This window comes from Balaenoptera borealis, assembly GCF_965194805.1.
Source record: "Balaenoptera borealis genome assembly, chromosome: 15".
NCBI lineage: Eukaryota > Metazoa > Chordata > Mammalia > Artiodactyla > Balaenopteridae > Balaenoptera > Balaenoptera borealis.
Genome location: NC_138871.1, coordinates 63,246,025 through 63,263,031, shown reverse-complemented (window position 1 = coordinate 63,263,031; position 17,007 = coordinate 63,246,025). Strand labels below are relative to the sequence as shown.

The 17,007-nt window shown below is 36.0% G+C and overlaps 1 long non-coding RNA gene across 1 annotated transcript; it reads left to right on the top strand.

The window, feature by feature from the left end:
* The first annotated feature begins 214 nt into the window (after window positions 1–214).
* On the top strand, window positions 215–14,792 carry LOC309611887. The gene is made up of 2 exons (XR_014234816.1): window positions 215–2,238; window positions 2,544–14,792. It is a non-coding gene; the product is annotated as an uncharacterized lncRNA (long non-coding RNA).
* Window positions 14,793–17,007: the final 2,215 nt, after the last annotated feature.

Here is a 17,007-nt window from a genome sequence, read left to right as displayed (position 1 = left end):
GACCCATGACGTGATGTATCATGGAGAATGTTCCATGCGCACTTGAGAAGAAAGTGTAATCTGCTGTTTTTGGATGGAATGTCCTGTAAATATCAATTAAATCTATCTGGTCTATTGTGTCCTTTAAAGCTTGTGTTTCCTTAGTAATTTTCTGTTTGAATGCTCTGTCCATTGGTGTAAGTGAGTTGTTAAAGTCCCCCACTATTATTGTGTTACTGTCGATTTCCCCTTTTATAGCTGTTAGCAGTGGCCTTATGTATTGAGGTTCCCCTATGTTGGGAGCATATATGTTTATAATTGTTATATCTTCTTCTTGGATTGATCCCTTGATCATTATGTAGTGTCCTTCCTTGTCTCCTGTAACATTCTTTATTTTAAAGTCTATTTTATCTGATATGAGTATTGCTACTCCAGCTTTCTTTTGATTTCCATTTGCATGGAATATCTTTTTCCATCCCCTCACTTTCAGTCTGTATGTGTCCCTAGGTCTGAAGTGGGTCTCTTGTAGACAGCATATAGATGGGTCTTGTTTTTGTATCCATTCAGCAAGCCTGTGTCTTTTGGTTGGAGCATTTAATCCATTCACATTTAAGGTAATTATCGATATGTATGTTCCTATTACTATTTTCTTAATTGTTTTGGGTTTGTTTTTGTAGGTCCTTTTCTTCTCTTGTGTTTCCCACTTAGAGAAGTTCCTTTCGCATTTGTTGTAGAGCTGGTTTGGTGGTGCTGAATTCTCTTAGCTTTTGCTTGTCTGTAAAGTTTTTGATTTCTCCATCGAATCTGAATGAGATCCTTGCCAGGTAGAGTAATCTTGGTTGTAGGTTCTTTCCTTTCATCACTTTAAATATGTCATGCCACTCCCTTCTGGCTTGTAGAGTTTCTGCTGGGAAATCAGCTATTAAGCTTATGGGAGTTCCCTTGTATGTTATTTGTCATTTTTCCCTTGCTGCTTTCAATAATTTTTCTTTGTGTTTAGTTTTTGCCAATTTGATTACTATGTGTCTCAGTGTGATTCTCCTTGGATTTATCCTGTATGGGACTCTCTGTGCTTCCTGGACTTGGGTGGCTATTTCCTTTCCCATGTTAGGGAAGTTTTTGACTATAATCTCTTCAAATATTTTCTCGGGTCCTTTCTCTCTCTCTTCTTCTTCTTCTGGGACCCCTATAATGCGAATGTTGTTGCGTTTCATGTTGTCCCAGAGGTCTCTTAGGCTGTCTTCATTTCTTTTCATTCTTTTTGCTTTATTCTGTTCTGCAGCAGTGAATTCTACCATTCTGTCTTCCAGGTCACTTATCCGTTCTTCTGCCTCAGTTATTCTACTATTGATTCCATCTAGTGTAGTTGTCATTTCAGTTATTGTATTGTTCATCTCTGTTTGTTTGTTCTTTAATTCTTCTAGGTCTTTGTTAAACGTTTCTTGCATCTTCTCAATCTTTGCCTGCATTCTTTTTCCGAGGTCCTGGATCATCTTCACTATCATTATTCTGAATTCTTTTTCTGGAAGGTTGCCTATCTCCACTTCATTTAGTTGTTTTTCTGGGGTTTTATCTTGTTCATCTGGTACCTAGCCCTCTGCCTTTTCATCTTGTCTACCTTTCTGTGAATGTGGTTTTTGTTCCATAGGCTGCAGGATTGTAGTTCTTCTTGCTTCTGCTATCTGCCCTCTAGTCACAACACTTTCTAATGACTAAATGCCTTTCATAGTCTCAGTATCTTTTGCAACAGAAACACGGAACCCGATAATTAAAAGCCTATGCTAAACCTAACACCTTCAAGTGCCTCCTTAACGTTGTACTACCCTAATTGACCAAGAACGAACACATTATGCATTGTCACTTTGCTCCATTTAATATAGGGCACAACGGACCCATTTCTGCCATCATGTCAACAAGATATCATTAACCTTCTTCAAGAAGCCAGTCATGCTGTGCAACAGCTGCTTTACAAACAGAGAAAAATAGGTAGAGATATTGAATTTAAAGAAACTTGTTGGATGAATTTAGAAATAAAACTGCTCTGAAGAAGAGGGCATGACACACCCACAGTCTGAAAGAAAATAGGTTAAATAAAATAGATAAGGCTTAAAAAAAGAGAAATTTGAAATTGATTTCAAAAATGTAAAAAACAAATATTGTCTATGTAGACTGAGTCAACTACCAATCTTTATGAGAATCCTTTAACTATGTGATATCAACAGCTTTTTTGTGTGTGTGAGTTTTAATTAGGAAGGATATGTTGGACAATTGTTTTTTTTTTTTTTAATTAATTTTATTTATTTATGGCTGTGTTGGGTCTTCGTTTCTGTGCAAGGGTTTTCTCTAGTTGTGGCAAGCGGGGGCCTCTCTTCATTGCGGTGCGTGGGCCTCTCACTATCGCGGCCTCTCTTCTTGCGGAGCACAGGCTCCAGACGCGCAGGCTCAGTAATTGTGGCTCACGGGCCCAGTTGCTCCGCGGCATGTGGGATCTTCCCAGCCCAGGGCTCGAACCCGTGTCCCCTGCATTGGCAGGCAGATTCTCAACCACTGTGCCACCAGGGAAGCCCCGACAATTGTTTTTTTAAAGATTGTCAGCTTTGCCAGTTGCTACTTTTGAGTCACTGAAGGGATTACTGTTAGTTCTAAGTATTCTTCAAGGTTAACAAGAAGCACTAAGGTAAATGTGTGTACTTACGGGGTTTCAAGATTGTAAAGTTGCATTAATACTGACACAGTATTTGTCAATACATAATCAACCCCATCCCCAAATGACAGATGGATTTTTAGGTGAACAGGTGTCTGCTGCTACTGAAAGTATTTTCATCTATTTGCTGATTATAAACATATTGTCATCAATAGGAAAACACATTCATGTTTGTTTGAATCCATGTATCTAGGGTTTTTTGTTTTTCAGTGATTCATAGCAAGAAATTGACTAGAAGATCATAAAAATCTAATATATTTTCTCTATTCTGGCATGTCTCACCACACTGACAAATATTTACCCAGTTTACTTGATTTCTATAGAACTATGCAAACACTTTGTCTTCTTCCCTTTTTCTATCATCCTGATTTAATTTCACAGGTTGTATAACATCATGAAGTTCAGGAATATCACTTCTATTTCTGACAGCTACTGCTGAGAAAGCAGAGAAAATCAATTATATCTCTTTGTTTTAAAGGGCAGTGGATGCTAATTGAGAGAAATAATCTCATTTTTCTGCTTATTAGTGTGTTACCAATCCACATTTGAAGTGGTAGGAATTAAGAAATAGCAACCTGCACTCATTCACAAGGGATGGGATATCTTGTCTCACTCCTCACATGGCTCCAATTTGAGGGCAGATCAAGGAGTGACACACCATAGAGATAGAATGTGGGTATACCAATCACAATACTTGATGTTTAGATATCACTTTACGGTTTCAGATTCATTTCCATTTATGCTATTTAATTTCAACTTCGATAACCCTGTCACACAGGAAGCATAATATTAACATCTGGTGTTCCCATTACTACCAAAATCTGCTTTAAAAATGGCAATATTGACTAGATTACAAAATCTATTTTTGTGTCTCTTCACACAGAACAAATCTAGCTAGAGTGAATAGCAGAGGAGAGATACTGAAAGGAGATTTAATTCTGTAACAGGTGGTTATATTTTTATATCTGCTGAGTATAAAGGAAGTATTTACTTTCAGTTAAATTTAAATGTATCAAGTATTTGTTTAATATAATACCTACTAGGTACACCGCACTACACTATATACTCTGGGATGTGCAAAAAGGAGATGATGGAGTTCTTACCAACAAGCAGCTTATAATCTCCCAATGATATAGGAGGTACTGTATGTAAATTAGAAAAACCATGAGAATAAATGAAATCCCAAGATGAATACACAAAGATTAATAATGAAACAAAAGTATCTTGAAGTAGTACTTAATATTTGAACTTGACCTAAAAGGTTTTGATAAGATTGAGGAAAAGCAGAAAAGTACGGTATTCAGTGTCTCCTATGTTAGGTGAATAAGACACAGGTCCTCCCTTGAGGTCATACTTAAATGAGGAACTCATAGTCACTTTCAATATGCCAAAAGGAGATAGTTGGAAAGTAGTATAACATATCTTTGTCTAGGTTAAGATATCTGAAGCAACTGAAGTTCTCTGAATAGAGAGCTATGTAAGGAGAATGAATATTCAGAATAATTAACTTGGCAGCTATCTCCATGTGGAGTTTTCTCATTTATCTATAAGCAATGAAAAGAATCTGTTGAACATCTTCGCATCTTTTGCATATATTTAGTGGCTATAAAGAAAACCCATGCAAACTAATGCTGAGAATGTTAAACTGTCTCTCTGTATAGTAAAGTCTTATTTTCTGCTCTTACCCACGATCAATTATATTGATTTCTAATAGTCTTTATTCAAAAAGTATTTCATTATCCCTTCTTATTCAGTGGTGAAGACGAGTAGGAATGTGTTACTGAAATTATGCATACATAGCTCAAATCATACCATCTCAAGATTTTTTTCAGTAGTATATTTTATTCCTCAGACTGACCTCAAAATTTAAGTCATTTCAAATGTGCTTGAGTGTACAGCACTGTGAAGTTAGAAATCAAACACACACTTCAATGGAGAAATCCACTGGGGAAAGACCGGTAGAGAAAATTAGTGTGGTCAGTGCCAGTAAATCCATCAGCACAGTAATAGTTTGGGATATTTATGGCAGGGCACACAAAATTACAGTAAGCTATTTGATTTAACCATCCATATTGCCTTCCTTAAGGCAAAGTGATAAAAGTCAACATTTTATTTACATCTATGTGATGTAATGTTACTTGGGGAGCTGTTTGTAAAGTAGCTATAAATAGCTTTTTCTTTTTATTACTTTGCTGGCATAGCTCAACAAGGACATGAAATTTTCCAACTTTAAAGGGACTTCCTTCTAATTATTTCTCCAATTTCCCGTTTTGTGTATAGAAATCTTAATGAAATATTTAAATGGGTGAAAGAAATTTGGGTTAATATAAGGTTTATATTGGGATAATTCAAGGTTTACTTTAATCACTTATTTCTAAGATATTTCTCCACATTTTATATATACATTGCCCTAAGAAACAATATGGACAAGATATGTTTGCTTTCTCTTTTGAAAGGAAGTAAAAGAGTTGAAGGTCTGGTGACCAATTACTACTTCTCCAATTCATTCTTCTAGTCTGGGCTTCAGAAGTATACATCTCGTTGCTTATTTTATATCTCTACTTAGTATCCTCTCTAAAAGATAATTCAGATGATTTCAAGTTGCTGTAAACCTACTATAGCCTATCTCATCCACTCAGTATAATTAAAACTCTAGTCAGAATACAAAAAACAACCCCACGGGGACATTGAAAAGTAAACAATAACATAGTACAATAAGGAGAGAAGTCAACACTTAGAGAATGGCCTGTACTGAATTAAGATTTATTTTCCCTGTTTACATTTTTGCTTTGACCCAAGGGCAACCCAGTTGTAGAATGCACAGAGGAATAACTCTGAGAGAAACCCCCTGCTTTTGTCTAAGGGATCAGGAAAAGGGGACCCCGTAGCTGGAGAGTAGAAGGAAATTTCTCATTTTTTTCTTTTTTTGTTCTATTTCATTCCTGCCCTAACTTTAGTCTCAGTCACAGAGCTGCACTGCAGCAGCAAAAGAACCTAAAACTCCAAGAGAAAACTCTATATGTCTGGACAGAAGAACTTGGGAAGTGAGCCCCTGAAGTTCATAGAAAGAGAAGGGAATCCTCTTTCTTTCTCTCTCTCTCTCTTTATTCCCTGCTTACCCTGAAGGCGACACTAATTACACAGAACAACATTACATACAAGGGGCGAAAATTCTAAGAATGTGTTTCTGGCCAGAACTGGGAAAAGGGACTGCTAAGTTCCAGAGAGTGTAGCAGGGACTCTACTTCCCCTAGGTCTGTGAAATAACTGACAAAAGCTCTGGCTCACTCACTAGCAAATATGTGGAATAAAAACAAAGAAACATAGCAAAGGTTTTGAGAACTGAACTACCATATAAACCACTGGAAAGAACTCAGTCTACTCCTGAGTGTCATATGCATGGGACAGGCTTAAACATCATGGAAAAAGGTGAAAATGGAACTGACACTGGAACAGAAGGTGACACAGACTTGAAGTTTGGTTGGTTGCCAACTAAAATACAAGACAAAACAAAACAAAACAACATTCTTCAGTTGATCTTAATAGGATCCTGAGCCACATAATATAATATTCAAAATTCCCAAGAAACAATCCATGATCTCAACATACAAAGAATCAAGAAAATCTAACTAATTCTCATGGAAAAACATGTTGAAATTATCAGACTTTAAAGCATCTAACATAAGTGTGCTCCATGAGGCAAAGGTAAATACTCTGGACATTAATGGAAGTTCTCAGCAGAAAAATAGAAAATATATATAAAAGAAGTAAGTAGAAATTTAAGAACTAAAAAATACAATAAAATTAAAATTTTAATGATAGATTAAATAGCAGACTAGAGGTGACAGAGAAAAGAATTTGTAAACTTGAAAATGGAGTAATAAAAATTATCCAATCTGAAGAACGGAAAGAAAAAAAAACTAAAGCACAAATGAACAGGACCTCCTCAGAGACCTATGAGACAATATCATAAGATCTGACATCTGTATCATTAGAGTCTCAAGGGATAGGAGACAGTGATGAAAAAAAATTAAAGAAATACTGGCTGAAAACTTTCCAAATTTGGTGAAATATATAAATTTATAGATTCAAGAAGCTCAACAAACCACCAAACAACAGGATACACTTATAAAACCATGCCCAGATGCAACATAATCAAAATGCTAAAAACCATATATATATAATTATGAGAGAAAAATGACACATTACATAACTACCTAATGGGAGCAAAATTTCTAATGACCATCAATTCTTCATCAGAATCCTTAGAGGCCAGAAAACAGTGGAACAACATTGTTAAAGTGCAGAAGGAAAATAATTCTATACTCAATAAATACATCCTTTGGCAATAATATTGTAGTAATGACAATTTCAGATTAGAAAAACTAAGATAATTTGTTGTGAGATGACCTGCTTTTAAAGGAAATTCTTCAGGTTTATGGGAAAGGATAAAAAAGGTGTCTTGGAACTTCAGGAATAAGATAAGATGGTAAATAACTTGTCAAATACAATAACTTTTTCTCTTCTAAATTATTTAAAATATGTATGAATATTAAAAGATATACATATATTACAATATTATAAGAAGCTATTATACTGATATATTTTAAAGAATAATAAAACATAATATATACTATTATATATGACATAATAATATATAAAGGATATTATATATGTATATGTAATTGTCTGATGCAATTTTCAATGGATGTAAATGTAGTACGGATGGCTATACCATAAAGAAGAGAGTTTGAAAGGATCTATATGGTTGGAACCCTTCCTCATTTTACTTGAAGTGGCAAAATATTAACTAAGTAGTCTATAAAAAGTTAAGTAAGGGGCTCCTCTGGTGGCACAGTGGTTAAGAATCCGCCTGCCAATGCAGGGGACATGGCTTTGAGCCCTGGTCCAGGAAGATCCCACATGCCGTGGAGCAACTAAGCCCGTGCACCACAACTATTGAGCCTGCGCTCTAGAGCCCGTGAGCTACAACTACTGAAGCCCGTGCGCCTAGAGCCCGTGCTCCACAACAAGAGAAACCACCACAGTGAGAAGCTGCGCACCACAACGAAGAGTAGTCCCCACTCTCTCCGCAACCAGAGAAAAGCCCATGCGTAGCAACGAAGACCCAACGCAGCCAAAAAAAAAAAAAAAGTTAGAAAAGTGTATGAACATCCAATAAAAATATGATGCAAAAGATCATCAAAAGCTAACAGATAAATGAAAATGGAATACTAAAGAATATTTAAATAATCTAAAAGATTTCAGGAAAGATGACATAGAATAATAAAATAAAAAAAACATTCTATGGCTCTCCTTTTTGCTTTCCTTTTCTTTTTTCTTTTTCAGCAAGCATTCTCCAGATCTTATAAGTTCCTGAAGTACCTATTTGTCTCTCCCCTGCTGATCTCTCCTGGTTTGGGTTATACCACTTTCCCTCTGGTTTACTGTGTTCAAGCTAGATGATATTGGTTCCATTTTTCTAACATTATTGACCACTTCTTTTGGTATCTGTGTACATGCTGTTAACAGGGCCTAGCATAATTTCCCCACCCCAACCCATACACGCCACATTCTTCACCTAACTCCCATTCATCTTTTAGGTTTACTTTGATTTCTTATTTCAAAAAGTCTCTCCCGACCATCTCTTCATCTAATTGTGTTGCTCCTTTAATACGCTTTCACGCACTCTGAAATTTTCTTTCATAACGTTTATCACAAGCTTTAATTATAAAAAGGCAGTTCTAGAAATTCCATATTCAAGGAAATTTAAAGTGAAAATCTGGTCGGAAGAGAGCTGGGGCAATTATCTGGAAATTGTTCTTGCATGCAGTGTTCTTGCATGTGCAAGGCTGTGTACAAACAAGTACATATAGAATATAACAAATAAAGCTGCAAAAGGCAACAATTCCCTCATTTTCTCAGAAAAACAAAAGTGAATGAAGGAAATTCCATAAAAATAGAATGGACTCTTCTACAAAGGACAAAGGATTAATCTCCAAAATATATAAACAGCTCATGCAGCTCAATAACAAAAAAACAAGCAACCCAATCCAAACATGGGCAGAAGACCTAAATAGACATTTCTCCAAAGAAGATATACAGATTGCCAACAAACACATGAAAGGATGCTCAACATCACTAATCATTAGAGAAATGCAAATCAAAACTACAATGAGGTATCACTTCTCACCAGTCAGAATGGCCATCATCAAAAAATCTACAAACAATAAATGCTGGAGAGGATGTGGAGAAAAGGGAACCCTCTTGCAGTGTTGGTGGGAATGTAAATTGATACAGCCACTATGGAGAACAGTATGGAGGTTCCTTAAAAAACCAAAAATAGAACTACCATACAACGAGCAATCCCACTCCTGGGCATGTACCTTGAGAAAACCATAATTCAAAAAAAGTCATGTATCACAATGTTCATTGCAGCTCTATTTACAATAGCCAGGACATAGAAGCAACCTAAGTGTCCATCGACAGATGAATGGATAAAGAAGATGTGGCACATATATACAATGGAATATTACTCAGCCATAAAAAGAAACTAAACTGAGTCATTTGTCGTGAGGTGGACGGACTTAGAGACTATCATACAGAGTGAAGTAAGTCAGAAAGAGAAAAACAAATACCGTATGCTAACACATATATATTGAGTCTAAAAAATAATAATAATAAGGTTATGAAGAACCTAGGGGCAGGACAGGAATAAAGACGCAGATGTAGAGAATGGACTTGAGGACATGGGGAGGGGGAAGGGTAACCTGGGACAAAGTGAAAGAGTGGCATTGACATATATACACTACCAAATGTAAAATAGATAGCTAGTGGGAAGCAGCTGCATAACATAGAGAGATCAGTTCGGTACTTTGTGACCACCTAGAGGGGTGGGATAGTGAGGGTTGGAGGGAGATGCAAGAGGGAGGAGATATGGGGATATATGTATACGTATAGCTGATTCACTTTGCTATACAGCAGAAACTAACACACCATTGTAAAGCAATTATACTCCAATAAAAATGTAAAAAAAGAAAAAAATAGAATGGACTCTTCTAAAGCCAAATGGAGTCACTCTGGTTAATGTTTTATTTCCTGGAATGTATCAACTACTTTTCTCAACGACTTCAAACATTTCATTCGCGCCCAGTTTCTGTTACTTTGATACAAGTAAAGAACAATCATTACTATCATTTGATTAAAGCTAAGACAAAGTTGTTAAGTGACATTTTAAAAGTTCTACATTTAGACCAGGTAGAATCAAGCTTCTAGTCCTGGATTTCAAGTCTCTAGGTATAATGCACTTTCCATTAAAGTATATTATATAACAAAGTAGACAGTGTTATGGACACATGACTTAAAGATATAAGGAAGAAAATTCAGTCAACCAAGTGTTTACACACAACCATATGTTTGGCATTGGGGCAAAAAAAGATTTTTTTTAAACCCTATTATGACTTTTTTTGTTGTTGTTGAGATTACTTTTCATTTAGATTTTGCTTTGGGGCATATGGTCACAATCACTTGGAACCATCAAATTCCTCCAACTCCTGTAACTCATATTTTTCTGTGACGTCTGACTTTAACTCTTCAGACTTATTTATGAAAAATGTTTATGTGGTCATCTAATTATATATTTCTTCTATATATAAATGCTATTTGAGGAAATGATCTTAGGTTTATGTCTGATTTTTATTGTTTAAACCCTTAAAAACCAAGGCCATTATAATTAATATGATTTAAAAGTTATTTTGGGAGTGTAGTCATTTTTGTGCATACTATGTAAGTTAGAAATTTTAATTCTAGTAGTTTTCAGGTGGATTCCTTAAGAATTTCTGTATGCAAGATGTTTTTATCTATAAAGAAAGATAGTTTTACTTCTTTCTATCCCAACTAGATGCCTTTATTTATTTTTCTTGCCAAGTATCTCTGGCCATAATTTCTAGTACAATTTGAATAAAAGTGGTGAAAGCAGGCATCTTTGTATGTTCTTGATTTTAAACGGGGAAAACATTCAGTCTTTCACCACTAAGTATGACGCTAGCTATGTGTTTTTGTAGATGCCCTTTATCAGATTGAGGAAGTTTCTTTATAGTCCTACATTGTTAAGCATTTATATCATGAAAGAGTGCTGGATTTTTTCAAATGCTTTTTCTGGCGCTATGGAGATGATATTTTTTTATTATTATGTTCATATGGTGTTTTATATTCATTGATTTTTGGATATTAAACAAACTTTGCATGTTTGGGACAGACCCCATTTAGTCATAAGGTGTTATCCTTTTTATATGTTGCTGGATTTGGTTTGCTAGAATTTGTTGATGATTTTTTTATATGTTCATAAAGGATATAGTCTATAGTTTTCTTTTCTTGTGATATCTTTGTCTTTATATTAGTGTCCTGTGGCTGCTATAAAAACCTATGACAAACTTGGTGGCTTAATATTGCATAAATTTATTTTTTAACAGTTCTGGTGACCAAGAGTCCAATTTCACTGGGCCAAAACTAAGGTGCTGGCAGGGCTGCACTCCCTCCAGAGACACTTGAGGGAGAATTTGTTTCAATGTCTTTTCCAGCTTCTAGAAATTAATTCTTTTGCTTAAGGCCCCTTTCTCCATTTGCAAAGGCACCTTTCTCTATCTTCAAAGCCATCAGTGTAACATCTTCAAATCTCTCTGCTTTCATCATTACATCACCTGTTTTCTGTTTCCATCTGCCTCCCTGTAAGTACACTTGTGATGGGTTTAGCACCCACCCAGATAATCCAGGAGAATGTCCTCATCTCAATAACCTTAATTTATTCATATCAGAAAGTCTCTTTTGTCATATAAGGTAAAATTTACAGGTTCTAGGGATTAGGAGCTTTATCTGTTTGGGAACCATTATTTAGCCTACCTAGACTTTTTGGGTATTAGCTTAATACTGGCCTCAGAGTGAATTGGTGAGGTGAGGTGAGACAAAGGGATTGACTGCTAGTAGGTACAGGGTTCCCATTAGTGGGGACAAAAATATTCTAAAATTAGATAATGATGATTATGGCACCACCCTGTGAATATACTAAAAAATTACTGAATTGTATATCTTAAGTGGGTGAATTGGACAGTATATGAATGATATCTCAAGGAGGCTGTATTTTATTTAAAAAATACAAAATAAACAAACAAAAAACAATAAGGAAGTAAGGGTTTTACTTTCTTTGCTTCTGTAGCATACTTGTAATGGGGACTTGCCTGGCTGGTAATCCTCTGGAAAATTAAATTCAATTAGTAGCACCAGGAAATAACAATAACGAAAAGAAAATAATTGAGTGAGACCAGGTTATTTTGGCAACCAGTAGTGAGATTTGGAGTTTGTCAAACTCCTGATCTCCTGGCAAATCTCCAGCTCTCTTAATATTCTATGAATACATGAAGTGAAGATTACAACATTACTTATATTTTGATTAAGCTATTAAATATATTAAGTTCTTATTTAGTGTGCATGTCACGGTATGTATTGACTTAGTAAATTAACAAATACAATTCAGGATCCCATATAATGGAAGTGCATGGTTCGTATTGCAGGTAGTATTCTTGATGTGTCTAAAGAGAAGATTTTAATCTGGAAACAAAGCTAGAAGTCGGGTACCATAAACAGAAAGCCTGTTTTGAAAAAGCCCTAGAAAAGAGGGGGAAAAAAATGAAAGGCCTGGATGCAATAGCATTGGTCTTCGAATGGATTGAAAATCTGTGTGACTAAAAGATAGAATGTGAGGAGAGTGGGAAGTAAATGGGTTGGGAGGTAAATGAAGGCCAGGGAAGACATAAGAAGATAACTTGATTTCATCCCCAATGGGAATGCATTGAAGAACCTTGAGCAACTGAGTGATATAATAATATTTCAATATTAAAATATTACTCTTGTCATACGTGGATGGAAAAGAATGCAATAACTTACTTAAGGACATCAATTTTGAGAGTATTTTAGCAAGATAAGTAAGAGAACATAGTCTTAATTACTCTAGTGACAAGAGGGACTAAGAACGGTAGGAAAAAATTAGGAAATATTTAGGAGGTAGAGTCAAGTAGAATTGGGAATGCATTAGGTATTGCAGGAGTGAAAGGACTTCAGTCATGATGTCATTATTATTATCCTTGTTATAACTTGGTTAACAAAGAGGATAATGGTGTTATTTCAGTAAGAAAATATGTTTGTGGAATTTGGGAAGTAAATAAAGAGTTCAGCTTAGGTATACAGAGAGTAAGGTGCCTGCAGGGGACATACAAGTATGCATTATGGAAAGGAAACTCAGAAGAGAGATTAGGACTGCCATCAGAGTATGGACAATTTGAACCATAAGAGTTTTGTAAGAAACCAGTGAGAAGAGAGGTAAGTCCTGATTAACATCAACACTTCAGGATAGAGATGAGGTTCAGAATGAAGAAACAAGAATTAGTCTGTGACAGAAGGGAAAACTCTTCCACTGCATTTTTTTAAATCTGAAATAATGTCAAAATTACCAAGAATTTTAAGAATAATTACACACAGTTATCAGAGCTTTGCTGAACTGATAAATTTCTGTCTCAAGATAGACATTCAACAAAAGAGAATCCTCAATAAATTATGTTGTAAGTTGCTAGCATACAACTAAGTTTACTCTTGGCTGTACTGTGCTTCATTTTCTGGTCCTATAACTAGTGAAGTCTTTAGAGAGCTGGTCAGTGAACTGTTCTTTTACAATCTGTGATGAGATAAGGAACTTGTGCCAAAACGTAAATCAACTAAGGCATGCAAGGAACAGAAATCAACTGTTTGGTTCAGCTGACATTTGGAGAGTAGGAGATATACAAGACTTTCTAAATGAAGGAAGCAGTGTTGGTATATATTCTGGCACAATCATCTGATCTCATCAGTAAGATAGAGTTATCAGATTGCCATTTGAGCAGCACTGCTGAGAAGTTTCCTTTCCAGCCTTGACTGAACAGCTTGGATCAGACCAAGTTCTTCTACACAGAACTGTTATGAAACTGAATAAAAAATATTTTAAAAAAATAGCTTTGCACACAACAGAATACAGCCAAGGCAGCTAGAACTTGCAGGATCAAGATCCCTAAGAGAAAAGAAACACAGCAAAGTGAGTCTTATATTTACCACTTTACTCACTCAGAGAATTTGTTGATTTCTAAGCTGTACACATATTGGACAAGAGGGCAAGAAAGCACAGAAAAACCAGTTTCTAGGAGATGACAGTCTAAGCAAGAGTTTATAGCAATGTTACAACACTAGGGAAACAAACACTTGAGCTCTAGAACTCCCTATAGAGTTGTAAGAATGAAATGAGATAATGCATCAAAAGTCCTGGAGGAAAGCCTTCCCAGAGAAGAAAAAGAAAGTATGCTTACTTGGGAGCGTGGAGGATCAGGGAGATGGAAGAACAATGCCATATACTATTCTGGAGGGTGAGGGAGAAGATATTTTCCAAAAGGGCAGAAAAGTTCTAAGTCCCCCAGTCACAAAAATATTAAAGACAATAAAGAAAATGAATGGGTCCCTAGTTCAGAATATTAAGAGTTTTTTGGTAAGAAGTTTCAGTGAAGTAATGGAGATGGCATATTATTAGGACTGAGTGGGAGCTTAAGTAGGAAATACTGGGCACTCTTGAAAAAGGTTGATACTGAAAAAGAGTATGTATTTGTAACATGATGAGTTGTCGATCGCTTGACATTTTTTTTAACTACTCTGAACTTACTAGCAAACAAATTAAAAAGTTCTTTTGATTCCTTTTTACATAAAGAAGAGCCATGCTTACTATTGGGTTAAAAAGTATGAAACTTGGGGCTTCCCTGGTGGCGCAGTGGTTGAGAATCTGCCTGCTAATGCAGGGGACACGGGTTCGAGCCCTGGTCTGGGAAGATCCCACATGCCGCGGAGCAACTAAGCCCGTGAGCCACAACTACTGAGCCTGCGCGTCTGGAGCCTGTGCTCCGCAACAAGAGAAGCCACGATAGTGAGAGGCCCGTGCACTGCGATGAAGAGTGGCCCCCGCTTGCCGCAACTAGAGAAAGCCCTTGCACAGAAACGAAGACCCAACACAGCCAAAAATAAATAAATTAAAAAAAAAAAAAAAGCATTACTGAGGGATCTCAGATTCTTTAGTTATTCTTTCATTGCATTTAATTCAGCACACATTAATTGTGAATTTCATATGCCAGGAATTGTAATAAAATTCTGAGCACATATAGATAAGTAAAATGAAATTTCTGTCCTCAGTAGTTCTCAGACTAGGAAGCTATTAGTAAACAGTGTGACATATGCTAAACATTATCCAGGAAAGCACTGAAAAATATGGTTGCAATGAGGAAAGATTACTCAGCTCCCTCTGTCAGAAAGCTTTTACTACTATTTTGACAGTTGTACTCTTGGAGATAAACTACATAGCCCAAGGGTATGAGGCAATACTAGTCCAACAGAAGAAAAACTAAGATTTTTGGGGGGTTTGGAGGGGGTGTGGGTAGAAGGCATTTCTGTGGTCCTCAAATCACACCACGTGCAGTATAACATTCTGTCTACTCACTCCAGCCAAGGGTATTCTCAAAAGCTTTGAAAATAACCAAAATTTGGGTATGCACAGCTTATTGATACATAGATAACATGGAAGAAGAATATTCCACATTTACAACTTGAAGACATGATGCTCGTCAGAAATGGTGTGTGCCAGCATGATTGTGCTGTTTGTAACGACTGCCCAGTTCACTTTTTGTAAGGGAAACTGATTTTTCCTCAGGCTACTGCTGAGAAGAAATATCCTATACCCTGTTATCCTGCTGCATAAAGGCAGCTGACAGACAAGTGAGGAGACCCTAATTCAAGGACAGTCAGCGTTCAGGTGGGCTGTGGACTATGTGCTGTATGCACTACCTCAGAAAGCTTATGTGTGCCATTACCTCTCTCCCACTTTCTTACTTTCAAATAAAAGAAGATAAGGAGATTTTGCCAGTTGGTGGTAAAAAAAAGAAGCTGGGAAATGCTGTGAAGAAAAATCAGGGTCTGGGCAAGTCAAAGCCATGTACACGGCATGAGATAACTAAGCTTTAGGGTAAGATGAGGAGGAAGTTGCTTGTCAATGAAACTGAATGAAGTAATTGTGTTGATAGTCTTGAATCATGCTATATCCAATACCCAAAATCCTATTGCCAAAATTCCTTAGAGGCCCTATGAATCCAGAACCACCTTCCAGCTATAGTTTTCCTGAAGACTTAATTTATTAATTTCCATTCCAACAGTTCCATGATTCTATATGTGTCTTTATAATAAGCTATTTCATAAACTACATATGTGGATTTTTTTGTGCCATGGTTCCACAAATGCTGGAAACAGGTTTATGTGCACTGGTAAACTATGGGGAAGTTATTCAGAGCCAGGGTCAAGCCATATGGTCACACATAAGAATTAGGTTCCTAAATAGGGGTGATAAAAATGGAAATCAAGGTCTAGAGTCTTAAGAAATGAAACTAAAACAGCAACAACAACAAAAAAACAGCCAAAAACCAGGGTAAAAGTACAAATCAGGATATAGGATGGCACTGGGAGATGTGCTCTACTAGTCAGTACACCAGAGTTGTAAAGGAGAGGTTGCAGAAACACCAGTGTAGAGAGAGGTTGCACAGTGAGAGAGAAAGAGAACCGAGAAGAGAGAGAATGAGAGATAACTGCCTTTCAATTTTAAATAGTCCAAGAATCCACCCGTAACAATAAACGAAGTACTGCAAAAGAGCTTTGATATGCACACCTTAATTACTATAGACACATAAATTATGGAGTATTTGTGCCACGATGTGAAACACTCAGAATTTTCATCATTCTTCATTTGAGAAAATGGAGCCAAGAATTCAAATAAAAATGTTGTTCATGCTATAGAAGAAAATGCACAATTTATTTTTTATTTGTTTAATGAACTGAACCTCAGAGCCACCAAACTGGATTATTTTGATGAAATCCAGTTCTCAGTAAAATTATTCTACACAAAAGAATCGGTTTTTGTACTTATATCCTCTAATTGTTGATGCATTCATTGTTTTCATTATCTTGAGTTAAATACATATCATTCATTCAAAGACATCTTTTTAAAATTATATGTCTTCATGAAGACTATATAGTACTATGTTGTGTGCTTTTAAATCTATACATAAATAAATGTTATTGCATCCCTCATTCTAACTTTTTTTAAAACTTCAATATGGTTTTTAACTCAATCGATGTTAATTATATGGATCTCTTCCTAACTGTGACTGCCTATAATACTTCATGGTATGAAAATACTATAATTTATCATTCTCATAGTT